The sequence below is a fragment of the Aethalodelphis obliquidens genome, unplaced genomic scaffold, assembly GCF_003676395.1.
Source record: "Aethalodelphis obliquidens isolate GAN/ISIS:26980383/991018 unplaced genomic scaffold, ASM367639v1 scaffold134, whole genome shotgun sequence".
NCBI lineage: Eukaryota > Metazoa > Chordata > Mammalia > Artiodactyla > Delphinidae > Aethalodelphis > Aethalodelphis obliquidens.
In genome coordinates this window covers 20,948-44,306 of record NW_020838078.1, presented here as the reverse complement: position 1 = coordinate 44,306, position 23,359 = coordinate 20,948, and the positions used below count along the sequence as shown (strand labels likewise).

Sequence of the window (23,359 nt, the reverse complement as noted above, 5' to 3'; positions counted from 1 at the left end):
ACACAGAATGACCTCTAAAAATATGGGGCACCAGTGCTTAGGTGATGGGACAGTGTTCTTCAGCAGAAACCATTTCATAGCTAGAGAATGGGGCACAGATCAAAGTCCAAAGAGAAATAGCCAGTAAGTGGAGTATCAGTAAATGGAAGAAATCAACTTTGGATCAGACTTGGTGATAGGCAATACCAAGACAAATACTGTAGATAGCAGGGAAAGGACCAATGAAGATCTTTAGATAGCAGGGAAAAGACCAACGAAGATCTTGGAGTGAAGAAATAATCCCCAACCGATATAGATTCAAATGCCATAATCTCCTATTGGAATATTTTTCAAATTGTACTTTATGACCATATGGTCTGGATTATAAACTATCTACTTCATATGAATATGTGTTCCATAATCAATTCAATTTTCTCCAGTTATCTGTATTCATTCTAACACTTTTCTATAGACAACACTGTGTCTTACAAGTATGGTTCATTAGTAATTCTCATCTGGTAGCTAAAATGTTGGCCAGAATGATAAGCAGAGTGAATTGTGACATAAGTTTTGCCTGACTGTGCCATAGCAGTGGCTAAGGTATGTTTAAAAATTTGGGTGGTTTATAGCAAGGTATGTGCTATACTATTCTAACTTTGCCTTTTTATCTTCTGGTATCTTGAGGGGAAATGGACCTACATAAGATATGCACAGTTGGGGCTGTGTAACGTTGAGAATACTGAAGGAGGAAGATAAGTACAGAAGGAAAAACCAGTCATATATGGGTAAGGCTGCATCTGTCAAAGAGGACTGCTGGACACTGAGCTGTCCACCCTTTGGTTTTGACTGGTACAATTTGGGGATGTTTGGACCTGGTAAATCTCTTTAAGGATGATAAAACTGATTAATGATGTTAAGATGTTTATAATATTATTAAACTAATATGTGAATCGGGCTTCCCTGGTGGCGCAGTGGTTGAGAGTCCGCCTGCCGATGCAGGGGACACGGGTTCGTGCCCCGGTCTGGGAAGATCCCACATGCCGTGGAGCGGCTAGGCCCGTGAGCCATGGCCGCTGGGCCTGCACGTCCGGAGCCTGTGCTCCGCAACGGGAGAGGCCACAGCAGTGAGAGGCCCACGTACAGCAAAAAAAAAAAAAAGGTTAAAAAAAAAAACAAACTAATATGTGAATGCATGAATGAATGAATAGGGTAGAAAGTAAAGTTCTTTACTACAGAAAGCTGCAAGGAACATTATAAGCATGACAGGATATAAGAACTCAACATTTGGCAATAATCATAATATTCAATAATTGTTTCAACCAGGAACATCAAAAGGTGGTAGAACTTATTGGATAAAATTTGAAGAGAAACAGGATACTTTTTAAAATATTCATTTTAAAACATTTATTTAAGTATAGTTGATTTACAGCTATAAGACTTTAAGTCTGAAATTAGGTCAAAATGATTGTATAAAATAATATGTAAAAAGAATAATATCTTGAAGCGTATGGCTTCAGGTGTACATACATGCTCAGGAAATATGAAAGTGTGGAATAAGTGCATGAATACTGTGATACCAATGAGTCTTATCCGTATCTGCATCTGAACCATTTCCAATAGAACAAGTCTTTTTACCCACAATTCACTTAGCATAATATTTTCAAGGTTCAGCCACCTTATGACATGTATCGGAACTCCATTTCTTTTTATGGATGAATAATATTCCGTTTATAGATATATCACATTTTGCTTATTCATTCATCAGTTAGTGGTTATTTGGGTTATTTCTACTCTTTGGCTATTTCGAATAATCTTGCTATAAATACCTGTGTAGAGATTTAGTTCTTTTAGGGATGAGAATATGGTAACTCTATGTTTAACATTTTGAGGAGTTGTCTGACCAGGACGTTAAGATCATACTTGTTTCATTTGAAGGTGTACAACTCTGTGCACCATGAATATCCTGTTGAGTATTGGTGGAAAATCTTACTGTAGAAATAATTAAGTAAACTGAAAAACCAAGATAAACACAATTGAAGCCCATTGCTTCATACCTGGTTGATTCAATGGGTATATATATTTTTTTATTATTGTGCATTTTTGCATTTATGGTTTTTGTTTTAAATGTTATGGAATCAATGTTGGTTTGCATACAAAGCATTTCCTTGTCTTACAACATTAATTATGATGGAGAAAGTGTATCTCAAATAAGTGAATTAAATATTATTCAAGGACAGTAGGATCATTCGGATTGGTAGAATTTTGCCACAGAAATGTATTGATTTTACTCATAATGTTCATGAAGAACTGAAATGAAAAACTTTCTCTCATTGGTTTAATAGCTGGTGTAGCCTCCCTTATTCATTGTCATCTCCAATTTTCACGTGTAAATCAAGTGGTTCAGTATGTTTCCAGGGTTATGAATGACTGTTATTTCTTGGGTGTCTTCAGGGTCTATCCTTTCTCACAGGCAGCCAGCAAAAGGTGCCCTTTTGAATGAATGTGTCTGGATCATATATTCATACATTGTGAAAAATCTGAAAAAAATGAGCGACAAAATCACTGTTGTTGAACAGTACTGTATTTCTATTCTAAGCAAGTGAGGGAAGATGTTAGCTAACTCATTTTAGTGTTAGCTCACAGTTTGGGTAGCTTTGAGTGCTACCAGTTTTGCATGTATTCAACATTTGATATCTGAGTATCTGGTTCCTTATTAAATGGTATTCCTTTGAGTGTGTGCCTGCTAACAAATATATAGGCTCAATATATGAGAGTGTGGAATGGGTACATGAATACTAGGACCAGTGTTCAGTCCAGCCTTTCTTCTTTTTTAAAAAACTATTTTTAAATTAATTAATTAATTTGACTGCATCAGGTCTTAGTTGCAGCATGTGGGATCTTTTTTGAGCAACGCGGGCTCTTTTGTTGCAACGCGTGGGCTCTTCATTGCGGTGCGCAGGCTTCTCTCTAGTTGTGGCATGCTGGTTTTCTCTTCTCTAGGTGTAGCGTGTGGACTCCAGAGCGTGTGGGCTCTGTGGTTTGCGGCGCGCGAGCTCAGTAGTTGTGGCGCACGAGCTTATTTGCCCCACTGTATGTGGGATCTTAGTTCCCCGACCAGGGATTGAACCCATGTCCCCTGCATTGGAAGGTGGATTCTTTACCACTGGACCACCAGGGAAGTCCCTGTCCCAGCCTTTTTAAAATTTTATATTTGTACCTCTTATATACTTTTTATTTTATGTACAGTAAAATACACCCTTTGTCGTGTACAGTTCTGTGGGTTTTGACAAAGGTATAGAATAGTATATCTAGCACCACAATCATGATGTGGAGGGGTTCCATTACCCCTAAATCCCCTTGTGTTTCTCCTCCTACTCCACAATCACTGTTGCAATCACTGTTTCTATAGTTTTGCCTTTTACAAAATGTCATTTAAATGGAATGAAACATTACTTAGCGTCTAAGGTCTAGTTTCTTTTACTTAGCACTCTGAGTTGCCCAGTTTACTTGCAGGCCTTTATCCTTCAGAGACCTCTGTTAGATTATAGATATACTCCTCCTAGGACTCTTAGTTGCATTCTGTGTGGAGAAAAGACAAGCCAATCTTACCTCTCTCTAATGTCTTTTTTCATTTGGTTCTTTTTTAATAATGTCCATTTATCTTTTGAACTGTCTCATCTATTGATATTTTTCTGTTCTTGCCATTGCTCCATTTATTTCTACAGGTTGTTTGTAATGGATTTTCAGAGTTCTTATCTTACTTCTAGAATATAGGTCTAACAACGCCTTTATCATGTGCTTTTCATTTGACCCATCACAAAGCATTTTCACAAAGTCTTTATTTGGTGGGATACAACTTTAGAATTTCTCACTTAAAAAGAAAACTGTTATTGGGCTTCCCTGGTGGCGCAGTGGTTGAGAGTCTGCCTGCCGATGCAGGGGACATGGGTTTGTGCCCTGGTCTGGGAAGATCCCACATGCCGCGGAGCGGCTGGGCCCATGAGCCATGGCCGCTGAGCCTGCGCGTCTGGAGCCTGTGCTCCGCAGTGGGAGAGGCCACAACAGCGAGAGGCCCGCGTACCGCAAAAAAAAAAAAAAAAACTGTTATGCCACTAATTTGCATAGTATTGTAGACAGGATTACAGACTATTTGCAGAGTCAAGAATTCAGAGAGGAAATAAGTAAAGAAATGAATAGACAAAAGTGATAAAGGACCAAGGAACTGTGATTTGTGTGATGAGGACTAGACATGCGGGGATGCCTGTAAAATAAATAATTACATAGAACCAATTGTTGTACTTGATTTTTAAATGAATTTCATGTATTTCCTGATCTGATTTATATTCTTTGTGATGTTCTGCTGCAGGTAAAAGGCTAGAAAGTTATCATACTTCAAGGAAGAAAGGTGAGCAGCTACGCGGGTGCTATTGAAAGTTTTGGTCTGTGTTCTGGCCAGTGATGTGAGAAATTCAAGTCCTGTCAGCTCATTCTTTCAGGCGCTCAGGGAGCATGCTTTTATGATAGATTTTTCCCCATAGGTATGCCTACTTTGTTAATGGAATCTTCATTATTGTTTCTTTCCTTTATTAAATAAAAATCTCTCTTTGAAGTAACTTGGTTAACATTTAAGAACCGTTGATAGATTTCCTTTTTATACCATTTTATTATGTATGAAAATAATCTTTTAGTGCAATTTAAATGTGCCAAAATATTTATTTAACTTTTTATTACTAGCATTTCAGAACTTAGATGTTTTACTCATATTTCTATGATAATCAAAACTTATTTGCTACCTCATTTACAAATATTACCCCACTACTCCTTGAAATTTTAGTTGACTTAATTTTTTGTATTTTCTCAATAGATTTTATTTAATTTTATTCGAAAAAATCCATGGTATGTGCCTACTGTGCTGTGTAGATGAGGGTTCCATTGTTCAACTACTAAACAAAATGTCTACAGTATATGTGCTGTTTTTAATTCATAACGCAGTAGATAAGCCTGAAGAAAATAAGCCTGGCTATGGAAATGCTTATATGTTGGGAGGGTGCTTGTCTGGATCGATGATGAGAAAAATTGTCTGAGGATGCTGAGGGACTCATTCCAGATGTCAATCTGAGGTCCAGATGAATGCCCCTCTAATAGGACAAATAAGACCCTCATAGCCTGGCTTTATTTGGTGACCCCTCATTGACGACATAATACTGCTGCAAGCATGTCTTTTCTTTCTCCCAGGGCAAGGCATTATTAGCATCCTATCTTATGATGCAATATTCACTGTATATATGCTAAGTGACCCAAGACTTGCTTCATTTTGCTCAGTTTGAACAGAGATGTAGATAGAACTTGTTTAAAGGAAATGTTCTTGAGTAATAAATGAGGAAACAAAAGAAATGTTGCATTAAGAAGGGGTCAAGCAACTGTGATGGGTACTGAAAGACTCATTAGTGTTGAGCTAAAAGAAGGGAACCATGCATGCCTATAATAAATATTGACCATGGAGTCAGTATTAGTGTGTTTGTTATTTTTAGTGTTGAGTATTTTTTGAGACTATATCTTTCTTTTTTGTTGTTGTTGTTTATTTATGGTTTTTTGAGGTAGAAGGGCTGAAATGAGGGCCTCCACTTCAGAGAATAGGGGTGAGTAACTATACCTGAGTCCTTTAAAATTCATATGTCATGTGCTCTGTGCCACACCCTGAAGTCTCTGTGTTCATCTGTTCAATGGCTTACTCGATTATATCTTCATGATGTGTCCTTTTCTTTGGTGATTGCCTCTACCCTCATTTCCAAATTTTAAATTTTATTTTATCTGAGTTTTGGATGGATTGACAAATGGAGAATCTTGGAAAATTATTGGTTTTTTAATACATTTTCTTATTGCAGTGAAATATCCTTTGGTGAAATTAAGCTGTGTTTGGGAGTTTCTGTAGCAAATTATGGTTTCAGAATGTTAACCCCATGATTGAGATCATCATAGTTAGAGCATTTTGGTCAGATCCATAAGATCATTATGGGTCATTATTGCTACTCTTCTCAGTGATGAATTTGACTTTAATTAGGTGTTTTTCATTTTTTGATGTGAAAAATTATATATTAAACTTTCTGAGATCTTTGTAAGGCCATGAAGATTTTAAATGATAAAGAACCTTGAAGTACTTCATTTTTCTGAAACACAAAAAAATTCAATTTTCCATAGTACATTAATCTCACAAAAGATATCGGGTTGGGTTAATCAAGTGTAGAGATAGTGAAATTTCATATAGTAAATAATTAATCATTATTTGTTGTTAAAATTGAAACATCCATCAATAAGGAAAATGGTTTGTATATTCCTTGGCATGATTACACAGGTTTTATGTTACCTAGGGCCTGGTGTTTAATACTTTAGAAATGGGTAAACTCTGTTTTTCTTTTGACAAAGTTATAGTCGCAAATTCTTTGAAGTAATAATTGTTTTTGTTATTTTTGTACTTATTTATTTATTTATGTATTGTAATATATGTTTTCACTTCTCCAGAACCTAGCAAAGTAATTCAAATGAACTCAATAACAACTAATAAAATAGCCGTGAATATTAATAATTGTAATATTAGGGAGGAAAAGAGCCCTACCAGATACTGACATGAACTGTAGAAACTCTTATCATTCAAAAACATTTGAGTATAATTATGAATGACAGGAACACTAGAACATATTTTGGTCTAATAAATATGATCCTAAAATTACATAATTGTTTATTCATCCATGTTAGTATATAAGTAGATTTATAGTGCATGGTTGCTGTCTTAATGTGTAGAATTAAATTGACATAGAGTATTAATGCTGTAAATGGCAAGTATTAAAAATTTACAACCCAGGGTGTTTTAAAAAAGAAGTACTTTTTCCTAGGATTGGGAACAAGATGATATCCTGTCTCATCACTTCTTTTTTTTAATTGAAGTATAGTTGATATACAATATTATATAAGTTACAGGTATAAATATAGTGATTCACAATTTTTAAAGGTTGTACTCTATTTGTAATTATTATAGAATATTGCTTATATTCCCCATGTTGTACAATATAGCTTGTAGCTTATTTTATACCTAATAGTTTGTACCTGTTAATCCACTACACCTAATTCATCCCCTCCCTTCCCTCTCCCCAATGGTAACCACTACTTTGTTCTCTATATCTGTGAGTCTACTTCTTTTTGTTACATTCACTAGTTTGTGAGGTCCTTGTGATGTCCTTGTCTGGCTTTGGTATCACTGTTAAGTTGGCCTCATTATATGAGTTAGGAAGTGTTTCTTCCTCCTCTATTTTTTGAAAGAGTTTGAGAAGTATTGATGTCAATTCTTCCTTAAATGTTTGGTAGAATTCACCAGTGAAGCATATGGTCCTAGACTTTTCTTTGCTGGTAGGTTTTTTATTTTTATTTTTATTTTTTAAATTTCTGACTCAGTCACTTTTTTATTAATGGTCCATTTGGGCCATCATAACAAGACACCACTGACCAGGTAGCATATAAACAATAGAAATTTATTTTTCAAGTTTTGGATGCTGGAATACCAACATGGTTGAAATCAGGGGGCTGGTGTGCTCGGGTAAGGGCACTGTTCTGAGTTGAAGACTTCTTGTATCTTCACATGGTGAAAGGAATAAAAGAGTTTAGTGGAGGTCTCTTTTATAAGAAAGGAATTTCATTCACCAGGTCTCCACCATTATGGTCCAGACACTTCCCAAGGGTCCTACCTACTACTATGTTAACATTTGGGGGTTGCAATTTTAAATATGAATTTTGGGGGGACACAAAAATTCAGACCATAGCAAGGTCTATTAGGATTTTCAATTTATTCTTGAGTTATTTTTGATAGTTTTTATGTATTTTGGAATTCATCCATTACATCTAGATTGTTTAATTTGTTGGTATACACTTATTCATAGTATTGTTTATAACCCTTTTCATTTCTTTGAAATCAGTAATAATGTGCCTGTGTCCATTTGTGACATTAGTAAGTTGAATCTTCTCTCTTTTCCTCTGGTCAGTTTAGCTAAAACTTTCTGAATTTTGTTGAAGTTTTCAAAGAATCAGTTTTTGGTTTCATTGATTTTTAAATTTCTATTCAATTGATTATTTCAATCTTTAATCTTTATTATTTTCTATGCTAATCTTTTTTTTTCTTCCTTTTCTTGCTTTATGTTTGGGTTTCTCTTCTTCTACCTTCTTCAGGTATAAGGTTATATTATTGACTTGAAATCTTTCTTCATTTTTTTTTTTTTCCAGTACGCGGGCCTCTCACGGTTGTGGCCTCTCCCATTGCGCGCGCACGCGGAGGCTCAGCGGCCATGGCTCATGGGCCCAGCCGCTCCGCGGCATGTGGGATCTTCCCAGACCGGGGCTGAACCCGTGTCCCCTGCATCGGCAGGCGGACTCTCAACCACTGCGCCACCAGGAAGCCCTCTTTCTTCATTTTTTTTTTAACATCTTTATTGGGGTATAATTGCTTTACAATGGTGTGTTAGTTTCTGCTTTATAACAAAGTGAATCAGTTATACATATACATATGTTCCCATATCTCTTCCCTCTTGCTTCTCCCTCCCTCCCACCCTCTCTCTTTCTTCATTTTTTAATGTAAGTTTTAACAGCTATAAAATTTTCCCCTCAAGTACTGCTTTTGGCATCTCGTAAGTTTTGGAATGTTGTATGATAATTTTTATTGATCTCAAATAATTTAATAATTTACCTTGAGAATGAGAGAATCTTATTTGATTCATTGTTTATTAGGAATGTGTTTCTTAATCTCCACTTGTGTGTGATGAGTCTTCTAAAATTCCTTCTGTTACCGATTTCTAATTTAATTCCATTGTGGTCAGTGAACATACTTTGTATGATTTCAATGTTTTAAAATTTATTTAAACTTATTTTGGGTGTTATTTCTGGTCTATTCTGAAGAATGTTCCTTATGCACTTGAGAAAAATGTGTAATCTTCTGCTTTTAGGTGGAGTGTTCTGCATAAGTCCGTTAGGTGTAGTTGATTTATGGTGTTGTTCAAGTGCTCTATTTCCAGAATGATCTTCTTTCTAATTTTTCTATTGGTTATTAAAAGTAGGACATTGAAGTATCCACGTATTGTAGAGATGTCTGTTTCTCTCTTCAATTCTGTGCAATTTTGCTTCAGATATTTTGGGACTCTGTTGGTAGGTGTGTAAATGTTTATGATTGTCATATCTTCTTAATTGATTGACTCTTTTATCAATGTTTAATTGACCCATGAAACAATTTTTGTTTGAAAACAAATTTTGTCTGATATTAGTATAGTCACTCTAGCTCTATTTTGGTTACAACTTATATGAAATATTTATTTCATGATCTAATTTTCAACCAGTTTGTCTCTTTGAATGTAAAGTGTGTCTCTGGCAGATAACATACAGTTGGATCATGTTTTTAAATCCATTTTGCCAATCTCTGCCTTTCACTTATACATTTTATACCATTTCTGTTTAATGTCATTACTGATAAAGGAGGACTACTGCCATTTTGCTGTTCATTGTTTTCTGTGTCTTACATGTTTTTTGGTCTTCATTATTGCTTTTTTTGTGTTAAGTAGATATTGTTGAGTGCACCATTTAAACTTCTTTATTTCCTTGTTGTTTTTACTATATATATTTTAAGTTATTTTCTTAGTGGTTGCCCTAGGGGTAACAATTAACTTCTTAATTTATAACAATCTAGTTCTAATTAATACCAATTTAATTTCAATAGTATTTAAAATCTTTGCTTCCATATTGCTCCATTTCCCCTGTGTGTTGTCATTGTCACAAATTATGTCTCTATACTTATGTACTCATCACCACAGACTGATAATTTTTGTTTTATGCAGTTATTCAAGCATATGATAGGAAAAGAGAGGAGTTACAAAAAACATATTAATATTGGCTTTTATATTCGCTTGTGAAGTTACCTTTACTGATATTATTTATTTCTTGATGTGGATTCAAGTTACTGTATATGGTCCATTCATTTCAGCTTGACCCCCTTTGACATTTGTTGTAGGGCAAGGCTGCTGTCAAAGAACATTCTCAGTGTTTGTTGTCTGAGAATGTCTTAATTTCTCCTTCATTTTTGTAAGGCATTATTGTCAGATCAAGAATTCCTAGTTGAATGTCTTTTCATTGCATAACTTCGAAACTATCATCCTACTGCCTTCTTACCCCATGTTGTATGATGAAAAATCACTTGTTATTTTATTGAAGATCACTTCTATCTGATGAGTCCCTTCTTTATTGCTGCTTTCAAGGTTCTCTCTTTGACTTTCTATTTGAACAGTTTCATAATGATGTGTTTCAGTATGAATCTGTTTGAATTTATCCTACATGGAGTTCATTAGACTGCTTGTATAGGTAGTTTATCACTTTTCATCAACTTTGGGCAGTTTTGTCCATTATTACTTGAAATATAGTTTCTGTTCCTTTCTTTCTTCTTTTGTGACTCTCATTATGCATATGTTGGTACACTGGATGGTAGCCTCATAGGACTTTTAGGCTATGTCCATTAAAAAATAAATTTTCTCTTCCTATAATTGGATAATTTAAATTGACTTACCTTTAAGTTAGTTTTATTTTTTCAGCTCAAGTTGTTGTGGGGCCCTTTCTGTGAGTTTTTCAACACTTGCTATTGTGCTTTTCAGCTCCAGAATGTCTACTTGATTTGTTTGAAAACTTTCTGTCTCTTTATTGATACACCTATTTCATGAGACAGTGCTTGTGGGGTTCATCTAGTTCTTAAATACGTTTTCCATTAGCTCTTTCAACACATTTAAAGTAACTGATTTAAAATATTTGTCTTTGAGTCCAATGTCTTGGCTTTTCAGGGAGAGTTTCTATTACTTGTTCTTATATTTTTTTCTCTGTGTGTGGGACATACTTCATAGTTTCCTTGAATGCCCATTACTTTTATGTTGAAAATTGGACATTATGAATATCATAATGCGGCAACTCTGGAAATCAGATGTGCCTTCCCTGTTTGTCTGTTGTTGCTTTTTGTTGTTGAAGTTGTTTGTGGTATGTGTTCACTGAAGACTGCTTCATTAGATTTGTGGTCAGCTAAAAATTGGACAAAGATTTCCTTAGAAATCCTGAAGACAAAAAATTTCCCTGCGTTTCAGAAGTCTCTCTGTGTATGTTAGTATATGCCTTTAACACTTAGCCAGGCATTTTAAGCTTTCCCTTAGCCTCAATTTTTGCTTGTTAAGAGCTTCAAGTTCACTCACAGAGGAGACCTTAGGCCTTCTCAAGTTTTCCCTGAATAGGCACATAACTCTACATCTGTGCTGCCCTTATAGATTATGAGGAACACATGGAATCACCTGATAGCCATTACTTCAAAAACACAAAAAATTCATTCCTGAACTTTCCTCATAAGGTATTGGTTTAATTTATTTTCTGTTACAACTGTAATCCGTTGCATTAGGCAGCAGCGACAAACAATGCAAATTACCACCAATCTAGCTGCTAGCATTGAGTGACTTCTGAATTAGGAGAAAGAAAAGCAAGTCTTTGAACCAGTGTTTTAGGGAGCCAACATAAATCATAAATTAAAAGAAATTACAATTCTTTGGATATGAGGTCAGTCCGACTCTTTCCACTACAAGAACCAGGAATGTGGAGTGTTATTCTCAATAATATCACTGAGTTGGGGAATAAGACATGAGATTAGAGTCAGTTAAACAGCCCAAAGTTTCTGGATTTTAGAAATTGAACTATGTTTCTTGATTAAGAGATTGCTTAGTGACAGCTATTACTTGGTGAATTTGCAGATTTCCAAAAAAAGTTGATAGTGCAAGCATTTACCACTTTTTCGTTATTGTTTATGAAGGGACAGGTGTTGGAGTTCCTCATGTGTCAGATTTGGTGCTGTTATTCTCATTTCACTTTTGATTTTACCAGTCACTAATGAAGTTCATCATATCTTGAAGGATTATAATCACTTGTGTATCTTCACTTGAGAAGTGTCTATTAAAATAATTTTAACAATTTCAATGGAGTTATTTCTTTTCTTCTTCAGTTGAAAGAGCTGATTATATGGTACGGGAGGAAAGATTTTACCAAAAATATAATTTGAAAATCACCCCCTGTGATTCTGCTGGTTACAGTTTATCTGTAAAATTAAATCCTTATATCACAAAATACAGTAATACTGGTAAAGAAAAATGTATGTAAATTTTTCATTTAACTTTTTGAGAAAAAGATATTTTATTGCTATTGTTCTTTTTGCCTTCTGTGAATAGGGTAGTTTACCTTTTGTAATAACATGAAATGGAATATAAAATATGTTGCATAACATATAGTGATTCATAATAAAAAACAGGTCTATGGATAATCTTTTTAAAACATGTGAAAAAGATCACATAATATTGGAGATATTTTCCACAAAGGTGTTATGTTTAGAAAAAAAGATAATATATTTTTTTAACATCTTTATTGGAGTATAATTGGTTTACAATGGTGTGTTAGTTTCTGCTCTATAACAAAGTGAATCAGCTATACATATACCCCCATATCTCCTCCCTCTTGCGTCTCCTTCCCACCCTCCCTATCCCACCCCTGTAGGTGGTCACAAAGCACTGAGCTGATCTCCCTGTGCTATGTGGCTGCTTCCCACAAGCTATCTATTTTACATTTGGTAGTGTATATATGTCCATGCCACTCTCTCACTTCATCCCAGCTTGCCATTACCCCTGCCCCGTCCTCAAGTACATTGTCTATGTCTGTGTCTTTATTCCTGTCCTGCCCCTAGCTTCTTCAGAACTATTTTTTTTTTAGATTCAATATATATGTATTAGCATACAATATTTGTTTTTCTCTTTCTGACTTACTTCACTCTGTATGACAGACTCTAGGTCCATCCACCTCACTACAAATAACTCAATTTCATTTCTTTTTATGGCTGAGTAATATTCCACTGTATATATGTGCCACATCTTCTTTATCCATTCATCTGTCAATGGACACTTAGGTTGCTTCCATGTCCTGGCTATTGTAAATAGAGCTGCAATGAACATTTTGGTACATGACTCTTTTTGAATTATGGTTTTCTCATGGTGTATGCCCAGCAGTGGGATTGCTGGGTCGTATGGTAGTTCTATTTGTAGTTTTTTAAGGAACCTCCATACTGTTCTCCATAGTGGCTGTATCAATTTACATTCCCACCAACAGTGCAGGAGGGTTCTCTTTTCTCCACACCCTCGCCATCATTTGCTGTTTATAAATTTTTTGATGATGGCCATTCTGACTGGTGTGAGATGATATCTCATTGTAGTTTTGATTTGCATTTCTCTATTGATTAGCGATGTTGAGCATCCTTTCATGTGTTTGTTGGCAAAAAAAAGATAATATTTTTAAAAAGGAACTCTGTGAGGGACATTGCTGAAGGGTTTTTAAAAGTCCATGAACATATCAGGTGAGAGGTACAAATTATGTGTTGGGAAGGGCAGTGATACCTTTTCATGGGAGAATATGACAGGATAAAAAGTATGAAAAATGAAAAATAAGAAGATTTGAAAAAATGTGAAGATTTTGACTTAGGCGGCAGATCCTGGCATGAAGCACAAATCATAGTGTGCATGGGAATTCTTTGCATTTCACAAGGCACAGGCCACGGTGATGTGTAGAAGGAATGCCATTTCACTACAAACACAAAAATACAAATGAACAAACACATACAGGCAAACGTAAGTGACTAATGTCCTACACTCCTGCCATCAGACACGCATTCAGTCCTCCCTAAGGGAAAGAGGTAGTTGGAAGCAGGTGCAGGGCTTACCACCAGGTAAACATTGGCATGAATCTTCTTCTGTGAGGACCCGGATCCAATTCTGAAGCTCATGTGTGATTTCTGTCCACTTCTCAGGTGGAGTTGCCAAGCAAGGCTGGCCGTCCGCTAAGACAAGAACACCTTCGCGTGATATGATGACTGGAGGTATGAGGGAGACACGAAAGAAGTGGGATGGTCCCAGGGTGCTGAACCTGGCCATGGATCTCTCAGGGCCGTAGACATCCCCCCACCCCAAGGTGTGCTGTTGGATATTAGGGTTTCCTTGGATGGACCCAGTGACTGCAAGCGTGGATTCACTCTTCTTCTTGCTGAGTGGCCTGGGAGCTGTGGATTCCCCAGGCTGTTGGAGTACTCCGGGGTCATTGGATCCTCTTCAGAGCCACCCGGCCTCACAGTTGGATTCTGCAGTGTCCCAGCACGTGCTCGGATGGATGATGACTCCCTCGTATGCATTCCTTGCTAAATCTGAACAAAATAAGTGAGAATGCTCTACCATCTCCTCATCGAAACTGAGGTCCAGCACGTTGCCTCCCTTGGGGGTAGGGGACAGTTAGGAGTGAGGGCCAACGTTCCCTTGCTGACACGCATGCAAACACCACTCAGGGTGCCAGCATTGGAGGGGATCCTGTCTGAGGGTCGACTATGTCTGCACAGTAGCTGGGTAGTCTATGATCCCAGGTCCTTGGTGAAAGGCCAGTGAGGGATTGTGAGATGGCAGGCTCTCCTGCTGGTTTTAGGAGAAGGAGTGTGTGCAGATCTAGGCCCAGTGAGCTCGCGGCTTGGAGAGGTGTGTTTTGGCCAGGTTCCCACTTTGGGCGTGGCACTTCGGGGGGTGTATTCACTGTGCCCTTGCAGGGTTCCAGCTCCCCTTGCGTGGCAGAGGTCTTCCACTGGAAGTCTGTCTGTGGTCCTCGGGGACAGTGCCTTTGATCTCTGTGAGGTCCTTGTCAGTGTCGCTGTGGCAGTGGAGAAGTGCCAGAATGCATGGGATGGGGTCAGCGTCGTCAAATCAGACATGCTTGCAGTCTGTCTTCCCTGGTGTACAGTGTCCCCATGTTCGCATGATGTCTGTGGCTTCCAGTAGGGTCGAGTCGCCTTGTGGGCAGGAGGAGGGCACTGAGGATGAGGCTGTTGAGTGTTTGAACGTTTCCTCGGATTCAGGGCTCCAAACCCTGCCGGCTAGAAGCTGGCCGGGACGTGGCTGGAAAGGTAACCTAGCTTCTGCTGTGGGGTTCGAACCTGGGTCATGGTTGCTGAAGCCCACCACTTCCCATGGTGGGCATTCCCACAGGTCCATGGAAAGTGATTTGCCCTAGATGACAAGAAGTAGCACTTGGGCTGAAGTCCATTAGCCCCTAGAGAGGTGCTGGGCTGCATCTTGCCTATAGCCAGCTGCACGTCAGAGTTGGCACCATCAATGGGAGGTTCCCTTGCTTCTAAAAGCACTGGGAGTGGCCCCAAGTGCACATCAGATGTGCTACTAGCTGGCAGGGTCTCCAGGTCCACGTAGATGTCACACCCACAGCCGGGAGGCAGATCTCATCGAGTCTTTGTGCTATGGTCACAAGGCGTGGCTGTGGGAGAGCGGGATCCATGGCCAATTTCAACAGCCCCTGGGGGTCAAAGTTCACATGCGGCCTCTTGAGGCTAACAGGGGTTTTCTCCATTTAGTGGGGGGGTCCAAAGCCAGGGCGCTGTGTATAAGCTGTGGCTTTTACTGTTCAGGTTCTCTGCAGAGGGCAACAGGGACACACAGAGACCAAGACGCGGATTCAGAGGAACACATAGAAACCCACAAGCGCATCCTCGTGCGTACACGTGCATACACGTGCAAACACACACATACACCCTCAAACACACCGGCTAATGTAAGTGCCTAACTTCTACAGTCGTGCTGTCAGACACGCAATCAGTCCTCCGTAAGGGATAGAGGTCCTTGGGAAGGAGTTTCCAGGATCACGCCCCGGTAAATGTTCACAGGAATAATGTTCTCTGAGGACCCCAGTCCAATTCTGAAGCCTGAGTGATTTCTGTCCACCTCTCTGGTCTGATGACTGGAGGTGCTAAGGAGAACTCGAAAAAGTGAGGCGGGTGCGTGTTGGTGAGCGTGGCCGTGGATAACTCAGGAAGGTAGGCATTCACCCACCCTAAGATGTGCATTGGATATTAGGATTTCCTCAGATGGGCCCAGTGGCTGCAAGAGTGGATTGACTGTTGCTCTTGCTGAGTGGCCTGAGGACTGTGGATTCCCCAGGGTTTTGGAGTACACCGGGGTCATGGCTGCTCTACAGAGCCTCGCAGCCTGCCCAGTTATATTCTGCAGCTTCCCAGCATGTGCTTGGATCGATGATGACACCCTTGTATGCATTCCTTGGAAAATCTGAACAAAATGAGTGAGAACACTCTACCATCTCCTCATCGATACTGAGGTCCAGCACGTTTCCTCTCTCGGGGGTAGGGCACAGTTAGGAGTAAGGGCCATCGTCCCCTCCTGACATGCATGCAAATACCACCTAGGGCTCCAGCATTGGAGGGGTTTCTGTCTGAGGGTGGACCGTGTCTGCACATAAACTGGGTCGTCTATGAATCCCAGGTCCCTGCTGAAAGGCCGCTGAGGGAATGTGAGGGGGCAGGCTCACCTGCTGATCTTCAGAGTCGGAGTGTGGGCTGAGGTAGGTGCAGTGAGCTTGCAGCTTGGGAGGTGTGTTTTGGCCAGTGTCACGGTTTGTGCGTGCCGCTTTGGGGGTTGATTCTGGAAGCCAAAATGAGAAAGCTTCCCTGGTTGGAGCCCGGAGCCTCAGGCCAGGCCTGTGGCCCTCCCTGTTTTTGTGTTTGTCATGGTGAAGTTCTTGAGTGGCCAGTGAGGCTGGAGCAGTGGGTGTGTGGGGCCTGGCGTTGGGCATCGGCGCAAGGGGGCTGATGGATTAGGCCTCGGTGTTGCGCTTGTCAGCTCCTGTATTGCAATTCCCGGCACAGTGTTTTCGCCACGTGGTCATCGTGGAGTGGGGTGAGGTCCGAGTGCTGCATTTAAGCCTGTGTCGTGGCTGATGGTCTGGACAGGAAGGTAAGGCATGATAAGGACAGGTCCTATGTGATGTTGTGGCATGGGCTGTCATCATTGGGTTGCAGGCTCTGGCCTCGGCTTCTCAAGGATTTGTCATGTACTTGATGGGCTGGCATCACCTGCCTATGGAGAGGATGGCTTTGGCGGTTCATGTGGATGCGACGAGGTAGGTAACCTGTGTGGACTTGTGATCCCGTTGCCGGAGAAATGATTCCCAAAGGGTGTCTTGCGTGACCTAGAAAAGATCGATATTCTGAGGAGTGTGTGCTGGCCTTCTGGGGGTAGGTGAGTTATGCGAACATGCCCTTTGGCCACTTTGTTCCCTAGTTTGGGAATGTGCAAAGCGAAAGTGTTTTTCCCGGAAGGCGTGACGCGGCCGGCCCATGAGGTACGGAGGCCTATCTAACAGCCAGAGGTTTATCCGAAGCAGTCCGTTGGCATGGTAGAGATGGGCGCACTGTTGTGATGCCAGGTGCGCTGACCTTGACAGCCACATTTCCCTTACTGGCTTCCAGGTCCCCTCATGTGGCAGAGGTCTTCCGTTGGAAGTTTGTCTGTGGTCCTCGGGGACAGTGCTTTTCTCTGTGAGGTCCTCGGAAGTTTCGCTGTGGCAGTGGAGAAGTGCCAGGATGCATGGTGTGGGTTCAGTGTCATCAAAGCAGAAATGCTTGTGGTCTGTTTTCCCTGGTGTACAGTGTCCCCGTGTTCGCATGTTATCTCTGGCTTCTAATAGGGTCCAGTCGCCATGTGGGCAGGAGGAGGGCAGTGAGGACAAGGTTGCCAAGTGTTTGAGCATTTCCTCGGGATTCAGGGCTCTGAATCCTGCCAGAGGGGAGCTGGCCGAGATGTGGCTGGAAAGGTGGCCTAGTTTCTGCTGTGGGGTTTGAACCTGGGTCATGGTTACTGAAGACCACCTCTTGCCATGGTGGGCATTCCCACAGGTCCATGGAAAGTGATTTGCCCTAGATGACAAGAAGTAGCACTTGGGCTGAAGTCCATTAGACCCTTGAGAGGTACCGGGTTGCATTTTGTCTGCTGCCAGCTGCAGGTCATTGTCAACGCCATCCATGGGAGGTTCCCTTGCTTCCAAAAGCGCTGGGAGTGACCCCAAGTGCACATCAGATGTGCTAGTAGCTAGCAAGGTCTCTAGGTCCATGTAGATGTGACACTCACGGCTGGGAGGCAGATCTCCTCGACACTTTGTGCTTTGGTGAGAAGGCATGGCTGAGGGATAGCGGGAGTCGGTGGCCTATTTCAACAGCCTCTGGTGGTCAAATGGTCAAAGTTAGCATATGGCCTCTTGAAGCTGGCAGGGGTATTTCTCCATTCAGTGGGGTGGTCCAAAGTCAGGGTATTGTGTATAAACTGCGACATTTACTATTCAGTGTCACTGCAGAAGGCCTCAAGGACACACAAAGACCAGTACAGGGATTCAGAGGCCCACACAGAAACCCACAAGCACATCATCATGCGTAGTCATAGTCACGCACGTGCACACGCAGGAACACACACATACACCCTCACACACAAAGGCCAACGTACATGCCTAACTTCCTGCAGTCATGCTGTCAGACACACTTTCAGTTCTTGGTAAGGGATAGAGGTCCTTGTGAAGCAGGTTCAGGGCTGCAGCCCAGGTATATGTTCGTATAAATCATGTTCCCTAAGGACCCCCGTTCACTTCTGAATCCTGCGTGATTTCTGTCCACATCCCAGGTGCAGTTGCTTGGCAAGGCTGGCCGTCAGCAAAGACAAGAGGACGTTTGCGTGGGCTGACGACTGGAGGTGCTGAGGAGAACTGGAAAAAGTGAGGCAGGCCCACGTTTCCGAGCGTAGATGTGGTTAACACGGGAAGGTAGGCGTTCACCCACCCTAAAGTGTGCCTTTGGGTATTAGGTTTTCCTCAGACGGGCCCAGTGGCTTCAAGAGTAGATTGACTGTTGCTTTGCAGAGTGGCCTGAGGGCTGTGGATTCCCCAGGGTTCTGGAGTACTACGAGGTCATGGCTCCTCTGCAGACCCGCATGGCATGCCCGGATGTGTACTGCTGCGTCCCAGCATGTGCTTGGATGGATGATGACACCCCTGTATGCATTCCTTGGAAATTCTGAACAAAATGAGTGAGAACACTCTACCGTCTCCTCATCAAGTCTGAGGTCCAGCACGTTTCCTCTCTCAGGCGTAGGGGACAGTGAGGAGCGAGGTAGGTAACCTGCGTAGAGTTGTGATCCCATTGCCGGAAGAATGACGCCCAAAGGATGTCTTGCAGGACATAGACAAGATAGACATGCTGAGGGCCAGCGTCCCCTGCTGACATGCATGCAAACACCACTCAGGGCTCCAGACTTGGAGGGGCTCCTGTCTGAGGGTTGACTGTGTCTGCCCCTAAGCTGCGTCGTCTGTGAATATCAGGTCACTGCTGAAAGACCGTTGAGGGAGTGTGAGAGGTCAGGCTCTCCTGCTGGTCTTCAGAGTCGGAGTGTGTGCTGGTGTAGGCCCAGTGAGCTTGCAGCTTGGAAAGGTGTGTTTTGGCCGGGATCACGCTTTGTGCACGCCGCTTCGGGGTTCAGCTCTGGAAGCCAAAACGAGCAAGCTTCCCTGGTTGGGGCCTGGAGCATCAGGTCAGGCCTGTGGCCCTCCCTGTCATTTGGGTTGGGGCTTTGAAGTTCTTGAGTGCCCGGTGCGGCTGGAATAGTGAGTGGGTGTGGACTGGGGTTGGGCTTTGGTGGAAGGGGACTGGTGGATTAGGCCTAGGTAGGGCCCATGTCAGCTCCTGTACTGCAGCTCCCGGCACAGGTGTTGACACAAAGTGGGCCATCGTGGAATGGGGTTAGCACCGAGTGGTGCATTTAAGCCTGCGTGGTGGCTGTTTCGTGGAGAGGAAGGTAAGGCATCATGAGGACATGTCCTCTGTGATGTCGTGGGATGGGCTGTCATTATTGGGGTGCAGGCGCTGGCCACAGCTTCCCAAGGATGTGTCCTGTCCGTGATGGGTTGCATCAGCTGCCTATGAAGGAGATGGCTTTGGCAGTTTATGAGGATGCGTTGAGGTAGGTAACCTGCGTAGAGTTGTGATCCCATTGCCGGAGGAATGACGCCCAAAGGGTGTCTTGCAGGACGTAGAGAATATAGACATGCTGAGGTGTCTGTGCCGCTCTCCTTGAGGATAGGTGAGTTGTGTGAACATGCCATTTGACCAGTATGTTGCATGTTTGGGAATGTGCAAAGCTAAAAGTTTTTCTCCCAGAAGGCATGATGTAGCCGGCCTGTGAGGCACGCAGAACTTTCGAAGAGCCAGAGATTTATCTGGAGCAGTGTGTTGGCGGAACAGCGACGCGGGCACTGTTGCGATGCCGGGTGCGCTGCAACAGACAGGCACTGTGCCCTTTGAAGCTTCCAGGTCCCCTTGGGTGGCAGAGGTCTTCCGTTGGCAATCTGTCTGTGGTTCTCGGGGACAGTGCCTTTGATCTCTGTGAGGTTCTCGGTAGTGTTGCTGTGGCAGTGGAGAAGTGCTAGGATCCGTGGGGTAGGGTCAGTGTCAACAAAGCGGACATGCTTGCGGTCTGTAATCCCTGGTGTACAGTGTCCCCCTGTTTGCACCACGTCTGTGGCTTCCACTAGGGTCGAGTTGCCCCGTGGGCGGGAGGAGGGCACTGAGGAAGAATCTGTCCAGGGTTTGTGCGTTTCCTCGGGGTTCAGGGCAGCCAACACTGCTGGCTGGGTTTTGGCGAAACATGGCAGGGATGGTAGCCTAGCTTCGGCTGTCGGGTCCGAACCGTGGTCATGGTTGCTGAAGCACACCTTTTCCTGTGGTGGGCAGTCCCATGGTCTCACGGAAAGTGATTTCGCCTAGTTGGCGAGAATTGGCACATAGGCCGAATTTCGTTAGTCCCTTGAGTGGTGCCGGCCTGCATCTTGCCAGTAGCGTGCTGCAGGTCAGGGTCGGCCCGACCAGCAGAGGTTCTCTTGCCTCCGGGAGTGCTGGAAGTGGCCCCAAGTGCACATCTGATGTGCTACTAGCTGGGAGCATCTCCGGGTCCACGTATATGTCACACCCACGGCCGGGAGGCAAGTCTGGTTAGGTCTTTGTGCTTTGGTCAGAATGCTTGGCTGTGGGAGAGCAGGAATCCATGGCCTATTTCAAAAGCTCCTGGGTTTCAGAATTCGCCTTCCCCCTCTTGAAGCTTGAAGGGGTCTTTCTCCGTTCAGGGAGTGCGGTGTCCAAAGCCAGTGCGCTGTGTATCAACTGTGGCTTTTACGGTTTGTTGTCTCTGTAGAGGGCCTCAGGGACACACGGACACCAAGATGCAGATTCAGAGGAACACAAAGAAGCCCAGAAGTGCGTCCTCGTGAGCAGTTACAGTCACACACATGCACACGCGTGAACACACACATAGACCCTCTCATATACCGGCCAACGTACGTGCCTAACTTTCTGCAGTCGTGCTGTCAGACAAACATTGAGTTCTCGGTAAGGGTAGAGGTCCTTGGGAAGCAGGGTCCAGGCTCAGGCCCAGATAATCATTCACATGTATCACGTTCTCTGTTGTCCCTGGTCCAATTCTGAAGCCTGCGTGATTTATGTCCACTTCTGAGGTGCAGTTGCTGGGCAAGGGTGGCCGTCAGGAAAGGCAAGAAGACTTTCGCGTTGTGTGATGATGGGAGGTGCTGAGAACTGGAAAAGTGAGGTGGGGGCAGGTTGCTAAGCATGGTCCCGGATGACTCAGGAAGGTAGGCGTTCACCCACCCTAAGATATGCCACTGGATATTAGATTTTCCTCAGACGGGCCCAGTGGCTTCAAGAGTAGATTGACTGTTGCTCTTGCAGAGTGGCCTGAGGGCTGTGGATTTCCCAGGGTTTTGGAGTACTACGAGGTTATGGCTCCTGTGCAGACTTGCATGGCATTCCCGGTTGTGTTCTGCATCGTCTCAGCAGTGCTTGGATCGATGATGACACCCTTGTATGCATTCCTTGGAAAATCTGAACAAAATGAGTGAGACACTCTACCTTCTCCTCATCGAATCTGAGGTCCACAACATTTCCTCTCTCAGGCGTATGGGACAGTGAGGAGAGAAGTAGGTAACCTGTGTAGAGTTGTGATCCCATTGCCAGAGGAATGACCGCCAAAGGGTGTCTTGCAGGATGTAGAGAACATAGACATGCTGAGGGCCAGCCTCCCCTGTTGACATGCATGCAAACACCACTCAGGGCTCCAGACTTGGAGGGGCTCCTGTCTGAGGGTCGACTGTGGCTGCTACTAAGCTGGGTCGTGTGTGAATATCAGGTCACTGCTGAAAGACCCTTGAGGGACTGTGAGGGGGCAGGCTCTCCTGCTGGTTGTCAGAGGCGGAGTGTGTGGTGGTGTAGGCCCAGTGAGCTTGCAGCTTGGGAAGGTGTGCTTTGGCCGGGATCACGCTTTGTGCATGAGGCTTTGGGGTTTAGCTCTGGAAGCCAAAATGAGCAAGCTTCCCTGGTTGGGGCCTGGAGCATCAGGTCAGGCCTGTGGCCCTCTCTGAAGTTTGGTTTGGCTCTTTGAAGTTCTTGAGTGCCCGGTGTGGCTGGAGTAGTGAGTGGGTGTGGACTGGGGTTGGGCTTTGGCGGAAGGGGCTGATGGATTAGGCCTAGGTAGGGCCCATGTCAGCTCCTGTATTGCAGCTCCCGGCACAGGTGTTGGCACAAAGTGGGCCATCGTGGAGTGGGGTTAGTACCGAGTGCTGCATTTAAGCCTGCGTGGTGGCTGTTTCCTGGAGAGGAAGGTAAGGCATCATGAGGACATGTCCTGTGTGATGTCGTGGGATGAGCTGTCATTATTGGGGTGCAGGCGCTGGCCACGGCTTCCCAAGGATGTGTCCTGTCCGTGGTGGGTTGGCATCAGCTGCCTATGAAGGGGATGGGTTTGGCAGTTCAAGAGGATGGGGTGAGGTAGGTAACCTGCGGAGAGTTGTGATCCCATTGCTGGAGGAATGACGCCCAAAGGGTGTCTTGCAGGACATAGAGAAGATAGACATGCTGAGGAGTCTGTGCCGCTCTCCTTGAGGATAGGTGAGTTATGCGAATATGCCCTTTGGCCACATTGTTCCCTTGTTTGTGAATATGCAAAGCGAAAAGTTTTTCTCCCACAGGGCATGATGCGGCCGGCCCATGAGGCACGCAGAACTTTCGAAGAGCCAGAGATTTATCTGGAGCAGTCTGTTGGCGGAATAGCGACACGGGCACTGTTGCGATGCCGGCTGCGCTGCTGCAGACAGGCACTGTGCCCTTTGTAGCTTCCAGGTCCCCTTGGGTGGCAGAGGTCTTCCGTTGGCAATCTGTCTGTGGTTCTCGAGGGCAGTGCCTTTGATCTGTGTGAGGTTCTCTGTAGTGTCGCTGTGGCAGTGGAGAAGTGCCAGGATCCGTGGGGTAGGGTCAGTGTCATCAAAGCAGACATGCTTGCGGTCTGTCATCCCTGGTGTACAGCGTCCCCCTCTTTGCATGATGTCTGTGGCTTCCAATAGGTTC

At 43.2% G+C, this 23,359-nt stretch overlaps 5 non-coding genes across 5 annotated transcripts; all 5 read left to right on the top strand.

The window, feature by feature from the left end:
• The first annotated feature begins 5,036 nt into the window (after positions 1 to 5,036).
• LOC113616361 (small nucleolar RNA SNORD109A) lies at positions 5,037 to 5,103 on the top strand. Its single transcript, XR_003431279.1, has one exon. It is a non-coding gene; the product is annotated as a small nucleolar RNA SNORD109A (small nucleolar RNA).
• Positions 5,104 to 14,223: 9,120 nt separating this feature from the next.
• LOC113616357 (small nucleolar RNA SNORD116) lies at positions 14,224 to 14,316 on the top strand. The gene has a single exon (XR_003431275.1). It is a non-coding gene; the product is annotated as a small nucleolar RNA SNORD116 (small nucleolar RNA).
• A 1,822-nt stretch (positions 14,317 to 16,138) lies between these two features.
• LOC113616351 (small nucleolar RNA SNORD116) lies at positions 16,139 to 16,231 on the top strand. The gene has a single exon (XR_003431269.1). It is a non-coding gene; the product is annotated as a small nucleolar RNA SNORD116 (small nucleolar RNA).
• A 2,696-nt stretch (positions 16,232 to 18,927) lies between these two features.
• On the top strand, positions 18,928 to 19,020 carry LOC113616352 (small nucleolar RNA SNORD116). Its single transcript, XR_003431270.1, has one exon. It is a non-coding gene; the product is annotated as a small nucleolar RNA SNORD116 (small nucleolar RNA).
• A 2,781-nt stretch (positions 19,021 to 21,801) lies between these two features.
• On the top strand, positions 21,802 to 21,893 carry LOC113616365 (small nucleolar RNA SNORD116). Its single transcript, XR_003431283.1, has one exon. It is a non-coding gene; the product is annotated as a small nucleolar RNA SNORD116 (small nucleolar RNA).
• The last annotated feature ends 1,466 nt before the right edge of the window (positions 21,894 to 23,359 follow it).